Source organism: Phyllobates terribilis, unplaced genomic scaffold (assembly GCF_046119375.1).
Source record: "Phyllobates terribilis strain yellow unplaced genomic scaffold, ASM4611937v1 Scaffold_4__5_contigs__length_816908805, whole genome shotgun sequence".
Taxonomy (NCBI): domain Eukaryota; kingdom Metazoa; phylum Chordata; class Amphibia; order Anura; family Dendrobatidae; genus Phyllobates; species Phyllobates terribilis.
The window spans coordinates 81,813,479-81,832,139 of record NW_027362764.1 but is presented as its reverse complement, the minus strand read 5'-3'; positions in this window follow the sequence as shown (position 1 = coordinate 81,832,139).

Sequence of the window (18,661 nt, the reverse complement as noted above, 5' to 3'; positions counted from 1 at the left end):
TACTGTAACCTCCACGTCTCTTCCGAGGGGCATTAAAACCATCTTGTTAAGCTACTGCGACCTCCAACACTTTTCCAAGGGGCAATAAAATCATCTTGTTAAGCTACTGTGACCTCCACATCTCTTCTAAGGGGCATTAAAACCGTCTTGTTAAGCTACTGTGACCTCCACGTCTCTTCTGAGGGGCATTAAAACTGTCTTGTTAAGCTACTGTGACCTCCACCACTTTTCCAAGGGGCATTAAAACCATCTTGTTAAGCTACTGTGACCTCCACCACTTTTCCAAGAGGCATTAAAAGTGTCTTGTTAAGCTACTGTGACCTCCACCACTTTTCCAAGGGGCATTAAAACCATCTTGTTAAGCTACTGTGACCTCCACGTCTCTTCCAAGGGGCATTAAAACCGTCTTGTTAAGCTACTGTGACCTCCACGTCTCATCCAAGGGGCATTAAAACCATCTTGTTAAGCTACTGTGACCTCTACCACTTTTCCAAGGGGCATTAAAATCGTCTTGTTAAGCTACTGTGAACTCCACCACTTTTCTAAGGGGCATTAAAACCGTCTTGTTAAGCTACTGTGACCTCCACATCTCTTCTAAGAGGCGTTAAAACCGTCTTGTTAAGCTACTGTGACCTCCACCACTTTTCCAAGGGGCATTAAAACCATCTTGTTAAGCTACTGTGACCTCCACCACTTTTCCAAGGGGCATTAAAACCGTCTTGTTAAGCTACTGTGACCTCCACATCTCTTCTAAGAGGCGTTAAAACCATCTTGTTAAGCTACTGTGACCTCCACCACTTTTCCAAGGAGCATTAAAACCGTCTTGTTAAGCTACTGTGACCTCCAGATATCTTCCAAGGGGGATTAAAACCGTCTTGTTAAGCTACTGTAACCTCCACGTCTCTTCCGAGGGGCATTAAAACCATCTTGTTAAGCTACTGTGACCTCCACGTCTCTTCCAAGGGGCATTAAAACCATCTTGTTAAGCTACTGTGACCTCCACCACTTTTCCATGGGGCATTAAAACCATCTTGTTAAGCTACTGCGACCTCCACTACTTTTCCAAGGGGCATTAAAACCATCTTGTTAAGCTACTGTGACCTCCACCACTTATTCAAGGGGCATTAAAACCATCTTGTTAAGCTAGTGCGACCTCCACCACTTTTCAAATGGGCATTAAAAGCGTCTTCTTAAGCTACTGTGACCTCCACGTCTCTTACAAGAGGCATTAAAAACATCTTGTTAAGCTTCTGTGACCTCCACATCTCATCTGAGGGGCATTAAAACCATCTTGTTAAGCTACTGCGACCTCCACCACTTTTCCAAGGGGCATTAAACCGTCTTGTTAAGCTTCTGTGACCTCCACGTCTCATCTGAGGGGCATTAAAACCGTCTTGTTAAGCTACTGTGACCTCCACCACTTTTCCAAGGGGCATTAAAACCATCTTGTTAAGCTACTGTGACCTCCACGTCTCTTCTGAGGGGCATTAAAACCATCTTGTTAGGCTTCTGTGACCTCCACGTCTCTTACAAGGGGCATTAAAACCGTCTTGTTAAGCTTCTTTGACCTCCACGTCTCATCCAAAGGGCATTAAAACCATCTTGTTAAGCTACTGTGACCTCCACCACTTTTCCAAGGGGCATTAAAACCATCTTGTTAAGCTACTGCGACCTCCACCACTTTTCCTAGGGGCATTAAAACCGTCTTGTTAAGCTACTGTGACCTCCACGTCTCTTCCAAGGGGCATTAAAACCGTCTTGTTAAGCTACTGTGACCTCCATGTCTCTTCCGAGGGGCAAAAAAAACATCTTGTTAAGCTACTGCGAACTCTACCACTCTTCCAAGGGGCATTAAAACCATCTTGTTAAACTACTGTGACCTCCACCACTTTCCAAGGGGCATTAAAACAGTCTTGTTAAGCTACTGTGACCTCCACATCTCTTCTAAGAGGCGTTAAAACCGTCTTGTTAAGCTACTGTGACCTCCACCACTTTTCCAAGGGGCATTAATACCACCGTGTTAAGCTACTGTGACCTCCACCACTTTTCCAAGGGGCATTAAAACCGTCTTGTTAAGCTACTGTGACCTCCACATCTCTTCTAAGAGGCGTTAAAAACGTCTTGTTAAGCTACTGTGACCTCCACCACTTTTCCAAGGGGCATTAAAACCGTCTTGTTAAGCTACTGTGACCTCCAATTCTCTTCTTAGAGGCGTTAAAACCGTCTTGTTAAGCTACTGTGACCTCCACCAATTTTCCAAGGGGCATTAAAACCGTCTTGTTAAGCTACTGTGACCTCCAGATATCTTCCAAGGGGGATTAAAACCGTCTTGTTAAGCTACTGTGACCTCCAAGTCTCTTCCAAGGGGCATTAAAACTGTCTTGTTAAGGTACTGTGACCTCCACGTCTCTTCTGAGGGGCATTAAAACCATCTTGTTAAGCTACTATGACCTCCACCACTTTTCCAAGGGGCATTAAAACCGTCTTGTTAAGCTACTGCAACCTCCATGACTTTTCCAATAGGCATTAAAAGTGTCTTGTTAAGCTACTGTGACCTCCACCACTTTTCCAAGGGACATTAAAACCATCTTATTAAGCTACTGTGACCTCCACGTCTCTTCCAAGGGGAATTAAAACCGTCTTGTTAAGCTACTGTGACCTCCACGTCTCTTCCAAGGGGCATTAAAACCATCTTGTTAAGCTACTGTGACCTCCACCACTTTTCCATGGGGCATTAAAACCATCTTGTTAAGCTTCTGCGACCTCCACTACTTTTCCAAGGGGCATTAAAACCATCTTGTTAAGCTACTGTGACCTCCACCACTTATCCAAGGGGCATTAAAACTATCTTGTTAAGCTACTGCGATCTCCACCACTTTTCAAATGGGCATTAAATGCGTCTTCTTAAGCTACTGTGACCTCCACGTCTCTTACAAGGGGCATTAAAACCATCTTGTTAAGCTTCTGTGACCTCCACGTCTCATCTGAGGGGCATTAAAACCATCTTGTTAAGCTACTGTGACCTCCACCACTTTTGCAAGGGGCATTAAAACCGTCTTGTTAAGCTACTGTGACCTCCACGTCTCTTCCAAGGGGCATTAAAACCGACTTGTTAAGCTACTGTGACCTCCACATCTCTTCTAAGAGGCATTAAAAACCGTCTTGTTAAGCTTCTTTGACCTCCACGTCTCATCCAAAGGGCATTAAAACCATCTTGTTAAGCTACTGTGACCTCCACCACTTTTCCAAGGGGCATTAAAACCATCTTGTTAAGCTACTGCGACCTCCACCACTTTTCCTAGGGGCATTAAAACCGTCTTGTTAAGCTACTGTGACCTCCACGTCTCTTCCAAGGGGCATTAAAACCGTCTTGTTAAGCTACTGTGACCTCCATGTCTCTTCCGAGGGGCAAAAAAACCATCTTGTTAAGCTACTGCGAACTCCACCACTCTTCCAAGGGGCATTAAAACCATCTTGTTAAGCTACTGTGACCTCCACCACTTTCCAAGGGGCATTAAAACCGTCTTGTTAAGCTACTGTGACCTCCACATCTCTTCTAAGAGGCGTTAAAACCGTCTTGTTAAGCTACTGTGACCTCCACCACTTTTCCAAGGGGCATTAAAACCACCTTGTTAAGCTACTGTGACCTCCACCACTTTTCCAAGGGGCATTAAAACCGTCTTGTTAAGCTACTGTGACCTCCACATCTCTTCTAAGAGGCGTTAAAAACGTCTTGTTAAGCTACTGTGACCTCCACCACTTTTCCAAGGGGCATTAAAACCGTCTTGTTAAGCTACTGTGACCTCCAATTCTCTTCTTAGAGGCGTTAAAACCGTCTTGTTAAGCTACTGTGACCTCCACCAATTTTCCAAGGGGCATTAAAACCGTCTTGTTAAGCTACTGTGACCTCCAGATATCTTCCAAGGGGGATTAAAACCGTCTTGTTAAGCTACTGTAACCTCCACGTCTCTTCCGAGGGGCATTAAAACCATCTTGTTAAGCTACTGCGACCTCCACCACTTTTCCAAGGGGCATTAAAATCATCTTGTTAAGCTACTGTGACCTCCAAGTCTCTTCCAAGGGGCATTAAAACTGTCTTGTTAAGCTACTGTGACCTCCACGTCTCTTCTGAGGGGCATTAAAACAATCTTGTTAAGCTACTATGACCTCCACCACTTTTCCAAGGGGCATTAAAACCGTCTTGTTAAGCTACTGCAACCTCCATGACTTTTCCAATAGGCATTAAAAGTGTCTTGTTAAGCTACTGTGACCTCCACCACTTTTCCAAGGGGCATTAAAACCATCTTATTAAGCTACTGTGACCTCCACGTCTCTTCCAAGGGGAATTAAAACCGTCTTGTTAAGCTACTGTGACCTCCACGTCTCTTCCAAGGGGCATTAAAACCATCTTGTTAAGCTACTGTGACCTCCACCACTTTTCCATGGGGCATTAAAACCATCTTGTTAAGCTTCTGCGACCTCCACTACTTTTCCAAGGGGCATTAAAACCATCTTGTTAAGCTACTGTGACCTCCACCACTTATCCAAGGGGCATTAAAAGCGTCTTCTTAAGCTACTGTGACCTCCACGTCTCTTACAAGGGGCATTAAAACCATCTTGTTAAGCTTCTGTGACCTCCACGTCTCATCTGAGGGGCATTAAAACCATCTTGTTAAGCTACTGCGACCTCCACCACTTTTCCAAGGGGCATTAAAACCGTCTTGTTAAGCTACTGTGACCTCCACATCTCTTCTAAGAGGCATTAAAACCGTCTTGTTAAGCTACTGTGACCTCCACCACTTTTGCAAGGGGCATTAAAACCGTCTTGTTAAGCTACTGTGACCTCCACGTCTCTTCCAAGGGGCATTAAAACCGACTTGTTAAGCTACTGTGACCTCCACATCTCTTCTAAGAGGCATTAAAAACCGTCTTGTTAAGCTACTGTGACCTCCACCACTTTTCCAAGGGGCATTAAAACCGTCTTATTAAGCTACTGTGACCTCCACGTCTCTTCCAAGGGGCATTAAAACCGTCTTGTTAAGCTATTGTGACCTCCACGTCTCTTCCGAGGGGCATTAAAACCGTCTTGTTAAGCTACTGGGCCTCCACCACTTTTCCAAGGGGCATTAAAATCATCTTGTTAAGCTACTGTGACCTCCACGTCTCTTCTGAGGGGCATTAAAACCATCTTGTTAAGCTACTGTGACCTCCACCACTTTTCCAAGGGGCACTAAAACCATCTTGTTAAGCTACTGTGACCTCCACGTCTCTTCTGAGGGGCATTAAAACCATCTTGTTAAGCTTCTGTGACCTCCACGTCTCTTCCAAGGGGCATTAAAACCGTCTTGTTAAGCTACTGTGACCTCCACGTCTCTTCCAAGGGTCATTAAAACCGTCTTGTTAAGCTACTGTGACCTCCACGTCTCTTCCGAGGGGCATTAAAACCGTCTTGTTAAGCTACTGGGCCTCCACCACTTTTCCAAGGGGCATTAAGATCATCTTGTTAAGCTACTGTGACCTCCACGTCTCTTCTGAGGGGCATTAAAACCATCTTGTTAAGCTACTGTGACCTCCACCACTTTTCCAAGGGGCATTAAAACCATCTTGTTAAGCTACTGTGACCTCCACGTCTCTTCTGAGGGGCATTAAAACCATCTTGTTAAGCATCTGTGACCTCCACGTCTCTTCCAAGGGGCATTAAAACCATCTTGTTAAGCTACTGTGACCTCCACCACTTTTCCAAGGGGCATTAAAACCATCTTGTTAAGCTATTGTGACCTCCACGTCTCTTCTGAGGGGCATTAAAACCATCTTGTTAAGCTTCTGTGACCTCCACGTCTCTTCCAAGGGGCATTAAAACCGTCTTGTTAAGCTACTGTGACCTCCACGTCTCTTCCAAGGGGCATTAAAACCATCTTGTTAAGCTACTGTGACCTCCACCACTTTTCCAAGGGGCATTAAAACCATCTTGTTAAGCTACTGCGACCTCCACCACTCTTCCTAGGGGCATTAAAACCGTCTTGTTAAGCTACTGTGACCTCCACGTCTCTTCCAAGGGGCATTAAAACCGTCTTGTTAAGCTACTGTGACCTCCACGTCTCTTCTGAGGGGCAACAAAAACATCTTGTTAAGCTACTGCGACCTCCACCACTCTTCCAAGGGACATTAAAACCATCTTGTTAAGCTACTGTGACCTCCACCACTTTTCCGAGGGGCATTGAAACCATCTTGTTAAGCTACTGTGACCTCCACGTCTCTTCCAAGGGGCATTAAAACCGTCTTGTTAAGCTACTGTGACCTCCACGTCTCTACCAAGGGGCATTAAAACTGTCTTGTTAAGCTACTGTGACCTCCACCACTTTTCAATGGGGCATTAAAACCGTCTTGTTAAGCTACTGCGACCTCCACCACTTTTCCCAGGGGCATTAAATCCGTCTTGTTAAGCTACTGTAACCTCCACGTCTCTTCCGAGGGGCATTAAAACCATCTTGTTAAGCTACTGCGACCTCCACCACTTTTCCAAGGGGCATTAAAATCATCTTGTTAAGCTACTGTGACCTCCAAGTCTCTTCCAAGGGGCATTAAAACCGTCTTGTTAAGCTACTGTGACCTCCACGTCTCTTCTGAGGGGCATTAAAACCATCTTGTTAAGCTACTATGACCTCCACCACTTTTCCAAGGGGCATTAAAACCGTCTTGTTAAGCTACTGCAACCTCCATGACTTTTCCAATAGGCATTAAAAGTGTCTTGTTAAGCTACTGTGACCTCCACCACTTTTCCAAGGGGCATTAAAACCATCTTATTAAGCTACTGTGACCTCCACGTCTCTTCCAAGGGGAATTAAAACCGTCTTGTTAAGCTACTGTGACCTCCACGTCTCTTCCAAGGGGCATTAAAACCATCTTGTTAAGCTACTGTGACCTCCACCACTTTTCCATGGGGCATTAAAACCATCTTGTTAAGCTTCTGCGACCTCCACGTCTCATCTGAGGGGCATTAAAACCATCTTGTTAAGCTACTGTGACCTCCACCACTTTTCCAAGGGGCATTATAACCGTCTTGTTAAGCTACTGTGACCTCCACATCTCTTCTAAGAGGCATTAAAACCGTCTTGTTAAGCTACTGTGACCTCCAGCACTTTTCCAAGGGGCATTAAAAACGTCTTGTTAAGCTACTGTGACCTCCACGTCTCTTCCAAGGGGCATTAAAACCGTCTTGTTAAGCTACTGGGCCTCCACCACTTTTCCAAGGGGCATTAAGATCATCTTGTTAAGCTACTGTGACCTCCACGTCTCTTCTGAGGGGCATTAAAACCATCTTGTTAAGCTACTGTGACCTCCACCACTTTTCCAAGGGGCATTAAAACCATCTTGTTAAGCTACTGTGACCTCCACGTCTCTTCTGAGGGGCATTAAAACCATCTTGTTAAGCTTCTGTGACCTCCACGTCTCTTCCAAGGGGCATTAAAACCATCTTGTTAAGCTACTGTGACCTCCACCACTTTTCCAAGGGGCATTAAAACCATCTTGTTAAGCTACTGTGACCTCCACGTCTCTTCTGAGGGGCATTAAAACCATCTTGTTAAGCTTCTGTGACCTCCACGTTTCTTCCAAGGGGCATTAAAACCGTCTTGTTAAGCTACTGTGACCTCCACGTCTCTTCCAAGGGGCATTAAAACCATCTTGTTAAGCTACTGTGACCTCCACCACTTTTCCAAGGGGCATTAAAACCATCTTGTTAAGCTACTGCGACCTCCACCACTCTTCCTAGGGGCATTAGAACCGTCTTGTTAAGCTACTGTGACCTCCACGTCTCTTCCAAGGGGCATTAAAACCGTCTTGTTAAGCTACTGTGACCTCCACGTCTCTTCTGAGGGGCAAAAAAAACATCTTGTTAAGCTACTGCGACCTCCACCACTCTTCCAAGGGACATTAAAACCATCTTGTTAAGCTACTGTGACCTCCACCACTTTTCCAAGGGGCATTGAAACCATCTTGTTAAGCTACTGTGACCTCCACGTCTCTTCCAAGGGGCATTAAAACCGTCTTGTTAAGCTACTGTGACCTCCACGTCTCTACCAAGGGGCATTAAAACTGTCTTGTTAAGCTACTGTGACCTCCACCACTTTTCAATGGGGCATTAAAACCGTCTTGTTAAGCTACTGCGACCTCCACCACTTTTCCCAGGGGCATTAAATCCGTCTTGTTAAGCTACTGTGACCTCCACGTCTTTTCTGAGGGGCATTAAAACCGTCTTGTTAAACCACTCTGAACTCCACAGCTCTTCCAAAGGGCATTAAAAGGATCTTATTAAACCACTCTGAACTCCTTAACGCTTCCAAGGGGCATTAAAGCGTCTTGTTAAACCACTCTGAACTCCACAGCTCTTCCAAGGGGCATTGAAATGTTGTTTTTAATTACCTCTAATCTGCACGACTCTTCCAACGGGCATTGCATTTCCTCCTAATTTTAGTCAGCTTTTGCTTTTCAATGCAAAGGCAAAAACTAAGGGAGACCCACTCCCCAAAAATGGGTAGAAGGTTTTTAGTACGCTGTAATCCACGTCTGTTTCAAGGGACATTGCAGTTCCTCATAATTTTTGGAAAGCCTTCCATTCACTGCTTAGGTCAACAGTGTACAGGAGACCCAGTTGCTATAAATGGAAAAAACGGATTAGTTAAGGCCCTCTGACCTCCATGTCACTTCCAAGGGGCATTGGAGTGCCTCGAAATTTTTGGTAGGCATTGCACTCACTGTATGCCCTATAACTGTGTAGCCGAACCGCTCCTTTTGGTACAGAAACATATCCTACAAGACATGTGTGATTGACTGGCCTGATATTGATGTGAATGGTCCCTCTTCCTCCTGCTCTTTCTCCTTTGCCACCACCTCATCCATCATTTATCACCTGAAGCTTTGTTTTAACGGGAGTCATAGAACTGGGATAGTAGCAGGAAAACATCCAGCAATCCTCGGAGGAGGTAGGATATGCGCCAAAACGCTAACCACCTCAGGCCTAGCCGCTACTGCATACATGCGCTTGCATTCCAAGAAAACAAAGCAGATGCTAACTTCTATCATCATTATCATGCTCCTCATCTTGGCACTCTCAACTCCCCTGATGGAGAAGCCAGGGCCCACCAGAGGAGTCTGGTTCTCAGGTGGGCTCGTCCAATGCTGCCCTAAAGCAGGCCAGGCTAAGAAAAGTGTGTGGGAAGGTAACAGGGGAAATAGGGGTGGCTGGGGACCGTTTATGGACACCCGGCCGCCCCCAGGCGGCTCTGGACCGTGTGTGGACACCCGGCCGCGGGGCGGCTGGGGACCGAGTGTGGACACCCGGCCGCCCCCTGGCGGCTGAGGACCGAGCGTGGACACCTGGCCGCCGGGCCGCTGGGGACTGAGTATGGATACCAGGCCACCGACGCAGTCATGACATGGTGGCCGGCGTCTGCCTCCACATGTCTAAAAGGCCAAATTTTAAGTGCAAGCAAGCTAGCAGTATGGTATTGCAGCCTGCGGGTGGGTGGGTTTTTGGCTGCATATTTGCGCTTGCATTGCAAGGAATGGGGGAGGTACAATTGAACACTGCCCTGGGACAAGGACTTGCACGGGGATAGTTGCTGCCCCCATGTCTTTTGAGCACTGTCACTATCGTTTTGGGCACTTTTTAGGCTTTCTACAGACTGCCAGGGGTGCCGCCGCAAAAATGCTCGGGTCTCCCATAGACTAACATTGGGCTCGTTGCTCAGGTCGAGCACCCGAGTATCACGGCGAGCTCAGCCCGAGCTTTGAGCACCCAAGCATTTTAGTGCTCGCTCAACACTAAAGGGGAGAAGTCGCTGGGGGCCCATCTGTCCGCCTAGTCTCCAGTGCGGCTCGATCCCTGTGGCTTATAAAGTACCGTACTGTACCATGTGTTTTTCCTTGAAACGCCGAAAAAGATACGTGGCTGAAGTCATACAGCCAGTATGCTACTCGATCCACTGGCGGCTTGTATCATGTACAGGCTGTATGACTTCAGCCACGTATAGTATGTCCTCTTCAGGATCCCACAGGTATTGTGGTTGCCTTTGAGGGGAACTATAACTCCCAGCATATCCTGCAGCTCCTATGGCATTCTGGGAGTTATAGTTCCCCACATTTATGTCATGTGTTTGCCCTGAGAACTATAACTCACAGCATGTCCTTCCGCTCTTATGTCATGCTGGGAGTTATAGTTCACCACAGGAGTGGTATAGTGTTTAATGACATGTACTTTTCACTTTACTTTATACTTTACTTCTACATTATAATGCTTGACTCTCATTCCGGACCCACGATAGGCAGGGAGCAGGGTCACACTGGCTGGGAGCTGTGGCAGCAGAGGCAGCTGGGGCTGCGGCAGCGGAGGAGGCTGGGGCTGTGGCAGCAGAGGGGGCTGGGGCTGTGGCAGCGGAGGGGGCTGTGGCAGCAGAGGCGGCTTGGACGGCAGTAGTGGAGGTGGCTGTGGCGGCTGGGGCAGCAGAGGGGGATGGGGCTGTGGTAGCGGGGGCGGCTTGGGCTATGGTGGCCGTGGCAGTGGAGGGGGCTGGGGCAGCGGAGGGGCTGCGGCAGCAGAGGGGGCTGTGGCAGCAGAGGGGGCTGGTGCTGTGGCAGCAGAGGGGCTGTGGCAGCGGAGGGGCTGTGGCAGCAGATGAGGCTGGGGCTGCGGCAGTGGAGGGGGCTGGGGCTCTAGCAGCAAAGGGGTCTGGGGCAGCGGAGTGGGCTGTGGCAACAGAAGGGGCTGGTGCTGTGGGAACAGAGGGAGCTGTGGCAGTGGAGGGGGCTGTGGCAGCGGAGGGGGCTGGGGCAGCGGAGGTTGCTGGGGCTGTGGCAGTGGAGGGGGTTGTGGTGTGGTGCCCCTGCGGGTTCAGTCGCTACAGAGGTACTGCATCTCACCTAGAGGTGTGGTACCCCACTCTCAGGTAAGGAGGGAGTACTACCCGGGACCCACCCACCTGCATCCAACACTACACCATTCCAGACCAGCAGGAGGGGCAAGATGCATGAATCCACTGCTGAGCCCTGTCCCTGGTTGGAAGGGGGCGAACCAAGAGAGGGGGAACCATGTAGTGGGTGAAGGTGGAGGAAATAGTTCAGAGGAGCACCGTCAGGAAGAGTATAAGAAGAAAGGGAACCATCTAGAAGGAATTCAGTCAGGTCGAGTCCTGCACAGGAAAACAGTGTAGGAGGTCCAGGCTCCTAGCTCCAGTGCTTGGAGCAGAAGTTGAGAGAAGAAAGGAGAGTGGGCCTAGTCTGAGATGCCCAGGAGAGAGTGAGAGAGGACGGGAGCAGAGGGAAGGCTCCAGAGACAGAGGGGATCCCAGGGGCACGGGGAGTGCAGGAAGCCACCCGTGCGCCCGAATCTACACGGACGTGGAGGGATAAGGCCATAAAGGGGACCGGCCCCTAAACTAGTGGAGAATAATCAAGATCAGCTAGATAACCAGAGGCTACTGTACTTGCAAGCTGCCAACCACCACAATTACATCGCCAAAAAGGTGGCCGCGTAGGGTCCAGGGGACTGCACATCGCCCAACAAGATCCGAGGCTACCGGCGTGGGACACTGATTGTGAGGCGCAGGGCAGGAGGGTGAGAGCCAGCGCAGGGACGACGACCGAGAAAGGAACATAGAACGGGGTCCCGCTTAAGTACTCCTGAAATACTTGAGAGCTGCTGAACCCCTTCCTTGGTGAACACAGGACGACGTGGGCGGTTATAATCCGAAAAGTGTAACCTGAAGAACTTAACAACTATGAGTAAAACCTGAAGACTGCACCCCACTGTGTCCTTGAATAATTGCTGTGCCATAACTTGCCCTGCACTACACAGCACCAGCAACATCTACCTCATAACATCACTATTTCCTGCCCTGGAGCTAAGCTCTACCTGTGGAGAGCTGCACCAACTCTGCGGCGTCACTATCAGTTCCAGTGGATCTGAACTGCAGCGGAGGCCCCATATAGCCGCATACCACAGGTGGCATCGGAGGGGGCTGGGGTTGTGGCAGCAGAGGGGGCTGTGGCAGGGGAAGCGGCTGGGGCTGTGGCAGCTGAGGAGGCTGTGGCACGGATGGGGCTGGGGTAGCGAAGAGGGCTGAGGCAGCAGAGGGGGCTGAGGCAGCGGAGGGGCTGTGGCAGTGGAGGGGGCTGTGGCAGTGGAGTGGGCTGTGGCAGCGGAGGGGGCTGGGGCTGTGGCAGCAGAGGGGGCTCGGGCAGCGGAGGGGCTGTGGCAGTGGAGGCGGTTGGGGCAGCTGAGGGGCAGCGGAGGGGGTTGGGGCTGTGGCAGCGGAGGGGGCTGGGGCTGTGGCAGTGGAGGGGCTGTGGCAGAGGAAGGGGCTGGAGCTGCGGCAGCGGAAGGGGCTGAAGCTGCGGCAGTGGAGGGGGCTGGGGATGTGGCAGCAAAGGGGTCTGGGGCAGCGAAGGGGGCTGTGGCAGCGGAGGGGGCTGGTGCTGTGGCATCAGAGGGGCTTGTGGCAGTGGAGGGGGCTGGGGCTGTAGCAGTGGAGGGGGCTGGGGCTGTGGCAGCGGAGGGGGCTTTGGCAGCGGAGGGGACTGTGGCAGCGGAGGTAGCTGGGGCTGTGGCAGTGGAGGGGGTTGTGGCAGCGGAAGGGGGCTGAGGCTGTGGTAGCGGAGGGGGCTGTGGCAGCGGAGGGGACTGCCGCAGTGGTGTTACCTAGTAGGCGCCGCCATGAATTCACTATGTCCGCGCTAGAAATCAGGAGTCTCCCGTACTTTTTCACTTTACTTTATACTTTACTTCTACGTTATAATTCTTGCCTCTCATTCTGGACCCATGATAGGCAGGGAGCGGGGTCACACTGGCCGGGAGCTGCAGCAGCAGAGGCAGCTGGGGCTGTGGCAGCGGAGGGGCTGTGGCAGTGGAGACAACTGGGGCTTCAGTAGCGGAGGCGGCTGTGGCGGCTGAGGCAGCGGAGTGGGCTATGGTAGCGGAGGAGGCTGAGGCAGCAGAGGGGGCTATGGCAGCGGAGGGGGCTGGGGCTGTGGCAGCGGAGGTGGCTGGGGCTGTGGTGGCTTTGGCAACGGAGGGGGCTGCGGCAGTGGAGGGGGCTGGGGTAGCGAATGGGGCTGAGGCAGCTGAGGGGCCTGAGTAGTGGAGGGGGCTGTGGCAGTGGAGGGGGTTGTGGCAGCGGTGGGGGCTGGGGCAGTGGAGGGGGCTGGGGCTGTGGCAGCGGAGGGGGCTGCGGCAGAGGTGTTACACAGTGGGCGCCGCCATGAATTCACTATGTCCGTGCTAGACATCAGGAGGTGGGCGTTCTCCCGTCCAGATTACGCGCTGCAATGATGTTACAAAGAGGCAGGGGCGGGGCAACAAAGAACAGCAAAGCGCACAGTCATCCCCAGCCCTGCCTCTTAGTAACGTCACTGCAATGCGCGAGATGGATGGGAGACCGCCCACCTACTGATGTCTAGCGCGGACGTAGTGAATTCATGGCAGCACCCACTGGGTAACACCGCTCCATCACCGCCAAAGCCCCCGCTGCTGCCACAGCCCCAGCCACTTACGCTGCATCAGCGCCAGCCGCCCCCACATCACAAAACGGTAAATTCAGACCATAAGACACACCCCCTTACCCCCTAAAAAATTAGGGGCGGGGACTGAGTCTTATGGTTCGAAAAATATAGTATATATATCTTCTGGATATATATCTGGGCCAAAGTTCCTCCAGAGCATTGTAAAAGACTCATTGCCAGTAATCGCAAACGCTTGATTGCAGTTATTGCTGCTAAGGGTGGCCTAACCAGTTATTAGTTTTAGGGGGCAATCACTTTTTCACACAGGGCCCTGTAGATTTGCATTTATTTTTCCCTTAATAATAAAGATCTTCATTTGAAAACTGCATTTTGTGTTTACTTTTGTTATATTTGTCTAATAATTAAATTTGTTTTGTGATCTGAAGCATTTAAGTGTGACAAACATGCAAAAGAATAAGAAATCAGGAAGGGGGAAAACACATTTTCACACCACTGTAAAACCATATCAAGTCACATGCTGCAGTGGAAGTAAATATACCTGATATTTCATAAATGTAAATACCAAGTGGTATACACAGTCAGTGTATAACCTTTGTATTATTTTTTATTAGGGAAAAACAATCACTTCTCTTCGCTATATCTCATTGCACTAGTCATTCTCTCTCAAAAATTGCTCACATCTCCCTTGAAAAAGCATCTGTGGACTTTGAAATAAGTAATAAAAATGCCTTAAAACATTCTCTCTCTCATTATTCTGGCATTTGGCAAATATTAAAAATTATGGTAATCCTAATTGACCTAAAACTGGAAAGATTTATTCTGATTTCATGTCAGATATTGAGAAAAACATGCATATGTGTCTTTTTATATAGTGTATGTAAACTTCTGATTTCAACTGTATAACTGTATAAGGGATAGATAATGCCAGGGGCGTATCCAGGGGGGGGGGGGGGCAGAGGCCAGGGGGACACTGGCAGGGCAACTTCTGCCGTGATCGCGCCAGTTTAAAAATTTTCTGAGGGGCCAGCACTTCAGCAGTCAATATTTGCAGCTGCAAATTTATGGGGAGAAACAATATAAGCTCCATCACTGGAGGCATCAGCAAGGAGAAGCTTCCGCAGTACTGCCGTACTGCCCTGGGCACTGATGAGCTGTCAGCTGATCAGTTCACAGTTATGGTCTCTGCACGAGAGCGGTCACTGCCCTGCCTGTGTGTGGGAATGCAGCCTAGCACTGGTTGGTCGAGCATCAGCCAATCAGTGCTAGGCTTTCTTCAGACACTGCTACTTCAACCATGCAAATGCTGCAAGCAGAGGGGCGTCTCGGGGCACCTGAACACACGGATAACATATACGTTTTCACAAAATACTGCCATTTCTGATCTCCATTAAATTTTTTTTTCAGTGTGTCAGTGAAGCAATTGACACCAGATTGCTGTTCAAAATAGTTACTTATAGGCCAGGTATTCAAAACTGTGGTTTGTCCGTCACACGGATCACATTTAAGTTCGCTCCAAATTCAGTCATTTGTTGTGAGCGTGGAAGATATTGTCCTCCATTTAAAATGGGCAAGGACGGGGAACTGGACGTGATGGTGATGATGGTGCATGCAGAGGCCCAGGCCATGGGCAAGCTGAAATTGTGCCACAACAAACATCCGCATCTTCTCGCTCGACCTTCCTGTCCCAATTAATAGGGGACCACAGAACACCACTATTGAACACAGAGCAGTGTGAAAAGATTATTGGTTGGATAGCATATAATGCTTCCAGTCACTTAGCCACCACCACCACCACCTTGCCTTCCACATGGTCAAGTCTCAGTAGCTGTGAGTCTGGACTGCATATTCCTCACCCTGAACCTCCTTCCTCTCACCATGCTGAGTTCCCAGAGGCAACTGATTCCACACTTGGACACTCTGAAGAGCTGTTCACTTTTCCATTTATAGATTCGGGCCTCTCGCCCGGTCCACTTGAAGTGGGGCAAGAGTATATCGCATGTAGCAATGCCCAAATATTTGAACACCCACGGTCACACGAAGGGGACGGTGGGAAAGTGTCACAAGAGGTGGACAATGATGAGACACAATTGCCAGAAAGTCAGGAGGAGGACCAGAGTGCGGAAGTGGAAGACGAGGTGGTGGATGAAATAGTAACTGACCCAACCAGGCAGGAGGACATGCAGAGCGAGGAGAGCAGCACACAGGGGGAGGAAGGCAGAGCACCTCAACAGGCAGGAAGAAGCAACGTGGTGGCTGCAGAAAGGCAACCGTTCCCCGTAACACTAACACGAAGGAAGTTGCCAGTACAACTGTTAGGTCTTCCTGAGTCTGGTTGTTTTTTAAAGACTGCCGATAACCCCAAAAAGGCCATTTGCACCACCTGCCAGACCAGCATCAGCAGAGGTGGAAAAACGACCAGCCTGACCCACCACCAGCATGATCAGGCACATGGCAGCAAAACACCCGACTTTGTGGGCCAAACCCCAGGGTCCAGGAACAGTGTCTGCAGGTGGCACCATTGCTTCTTCCGCTGTTGTGCATGCAAGCCAATCCCCTGTCCATGGTGCATGTGAAAATGCCTCCTGCCCTGCACTTGTCGTTGCACACTCTCAAGTAGCAGCATTAGGAAGCACGTCCACATCCTTGTCCCAGCGCAGCATTCAGTTGTCCATACCCCAGTCCTTGGAACGCAAGCACAAATACGCAACCAACACCCCACAGGCCACAGTACTAAATTACCACATTTCACGACTGCTTGCGCTCGAAATGTTGCCTTTTAGGCTTGTGGAGACTGAAGCATTCCGCAACCTGATGGTGGTGGCCGTCCCTCGGAACTCGGTCCCCAGCCGCCACTATTTTTCCCTGTGTGCCGTCACCGCATTACACAAGCACATGTCCCAAAATATTAGCAGTGCCCTCAACAACACAGTTACCGGGAAAGTCTACCTAACCACAGAGACGTGGACAAGTGCTTGTGGGCAGGAACGGTGCATCTTGCTGACGGCACACTGGGTTAACACGGTGGAAGCCGGGACCCAGTCGGACCTTGGGACGGAACGCATCCTCCCGACGCCAAGGATTGCGAGGCCTAGGTCAATCAGGGTTGCCCCCACAGTCTACAGCTCCTGCACCTCATCCTTCACAGCCTCCTTCTCCTCTTCAGCCTACATCTCCATTAGCCTACATCTACATTAGTCACAATCTGGAAGCACTGCAGCACTCCCTTGGCCAAGCGGCAACAGGCTGTGCTGAAGCTAATATGCTTAGGTGACAAACCTGCAAAAGACAAAAGACAAAAATATATCTCATACCCTACCATCATTATATATAAATGTAAAGCAAAGTTGCATAATAAATATAGGGTACTTAGTGAACTATTTTTGATCAAAAAAAGTATACAAGCCGTCCCACCAGCGGCAAGGTGACCCTAAATTGGGACGGTACCTATACTGCCTATATTAAAAACCTTACTGTATATCAAAGTTGAAGCAATGCATATAAAAGGGTAGACAAATAGGACCGGTTCCCAACTCCAGACCACCCAGGCCCGTGGTAAGCTACATATATACCAGTCAGCTCAACAAAAGGGAATGCCACACCCTTAAATTGCACAGAATGCAAACAAGATAAAAAACCAAGCAATGTGAACTGAGGTCTAAGATGGTAGACATGCAAGAATTAGGAGCATGTTCACACTAGCAAAAAGAAGCAAAACCTGCAAAAGACAAAAGACAAAAATATATCTCATACCCTACCATCATTATATATAAATGTAAAGCAAAGTTGCATAATAAATATAGGGTACTTAGTGAACTATTTTTGATCAAAAAAAGTATACAAGCCGTCCCACCAGCGGCAAGGTGACCCTAAATTGGGACGGTACCTATACTGCCTATATTAAAAACCTTACTGTATATCAAAGTTGAAGCAATGCATATAAAAGGGTAGACAAATAGGACCGGGTCCCAACTCCAGACCACCCAGGCCCGTGGTAAGCTACATATATACCAGTCAGCTCAACAAAAGGGAATGCCACACCCTTAAATTGCACAGAATGCAAACAAGATAAAAAACCAAGCAATGTGAACTGAGGTCTAAGATGGTAGACATGCAAGAATTAGGAGCATGTTCACACTAGCAAAAAGAAGCAAAACCTGCAAAAGACAAAAATATATCTCATACCCTACCATCATTATATATAAATGTAAAGCAAAGTTGTATAATAAATATAGGGTACTTAGTGAACTATTTTTGATCAAAAAAAGTATACAAGCCGTCCCACCAGCGGCAAGGTGACCCTAAATTGGGACGGTACCTATACTGCCTATATTAAAAACCTTACTGTATATCAAAGTTGAAGCAATGCATATAAAAGGGTAGACAAATAGGACCGGGTCCCAACTCCAGACCACCCAGGCCCGTGGTAAGCTACATATATACCAGTCAGCTCAACAAAAGGGAATGCCACACCCTTAAATTGCACAGAATGCAAACAAGATAAAAAACCAAGCAATGTGAACTGAGGTCTAAGATGGTAGACATGCAAGAATTAGGAGCATGTTCACACTAGCAAAAAGAAGCAAAACCTGCAAAAGACAAAAGACAAAAATATATCTCATACCCTACCATCATTATATATAAATGTAAAGCAAAGTTGCATAATAAATATAAGGTACTTAGTGAACTATTTTTGATCAAAAAAAGTATACAAGCCATCCCACCAGCGGCAAGGTGACCCTAAATTGGGACGGTACCTATACTGCCTATATTAAAAACCTTACTGTATATCAAAGTTGAAGCAATGCATATAAAAGGGTAGACAAATAGGACCGGGTCCCAACTCCAGACCACCCAGGCCCGTGGTAAGCTACATATATACCAGTCAGCTCAACAAAAGGGAATGCCACACCCTTAAATTGCACAGAATGCAAACAAGATAAAAAACCAAGCAATGTGAACTGAGGTCTAAGATGGTAGACATGCAAGAATTAGGAGCATGTTCACACTAGCAAAAAGAAGCAAAACCTGCAAAAGACAAAAGACAAAAATATATCTCATACCCTACCATCATTATATATAAATGTAAAGCAAAGTTGCATAATAAATATAGGGTACTTAGTGAACTATTTTTGATCAAAAAAAGTAT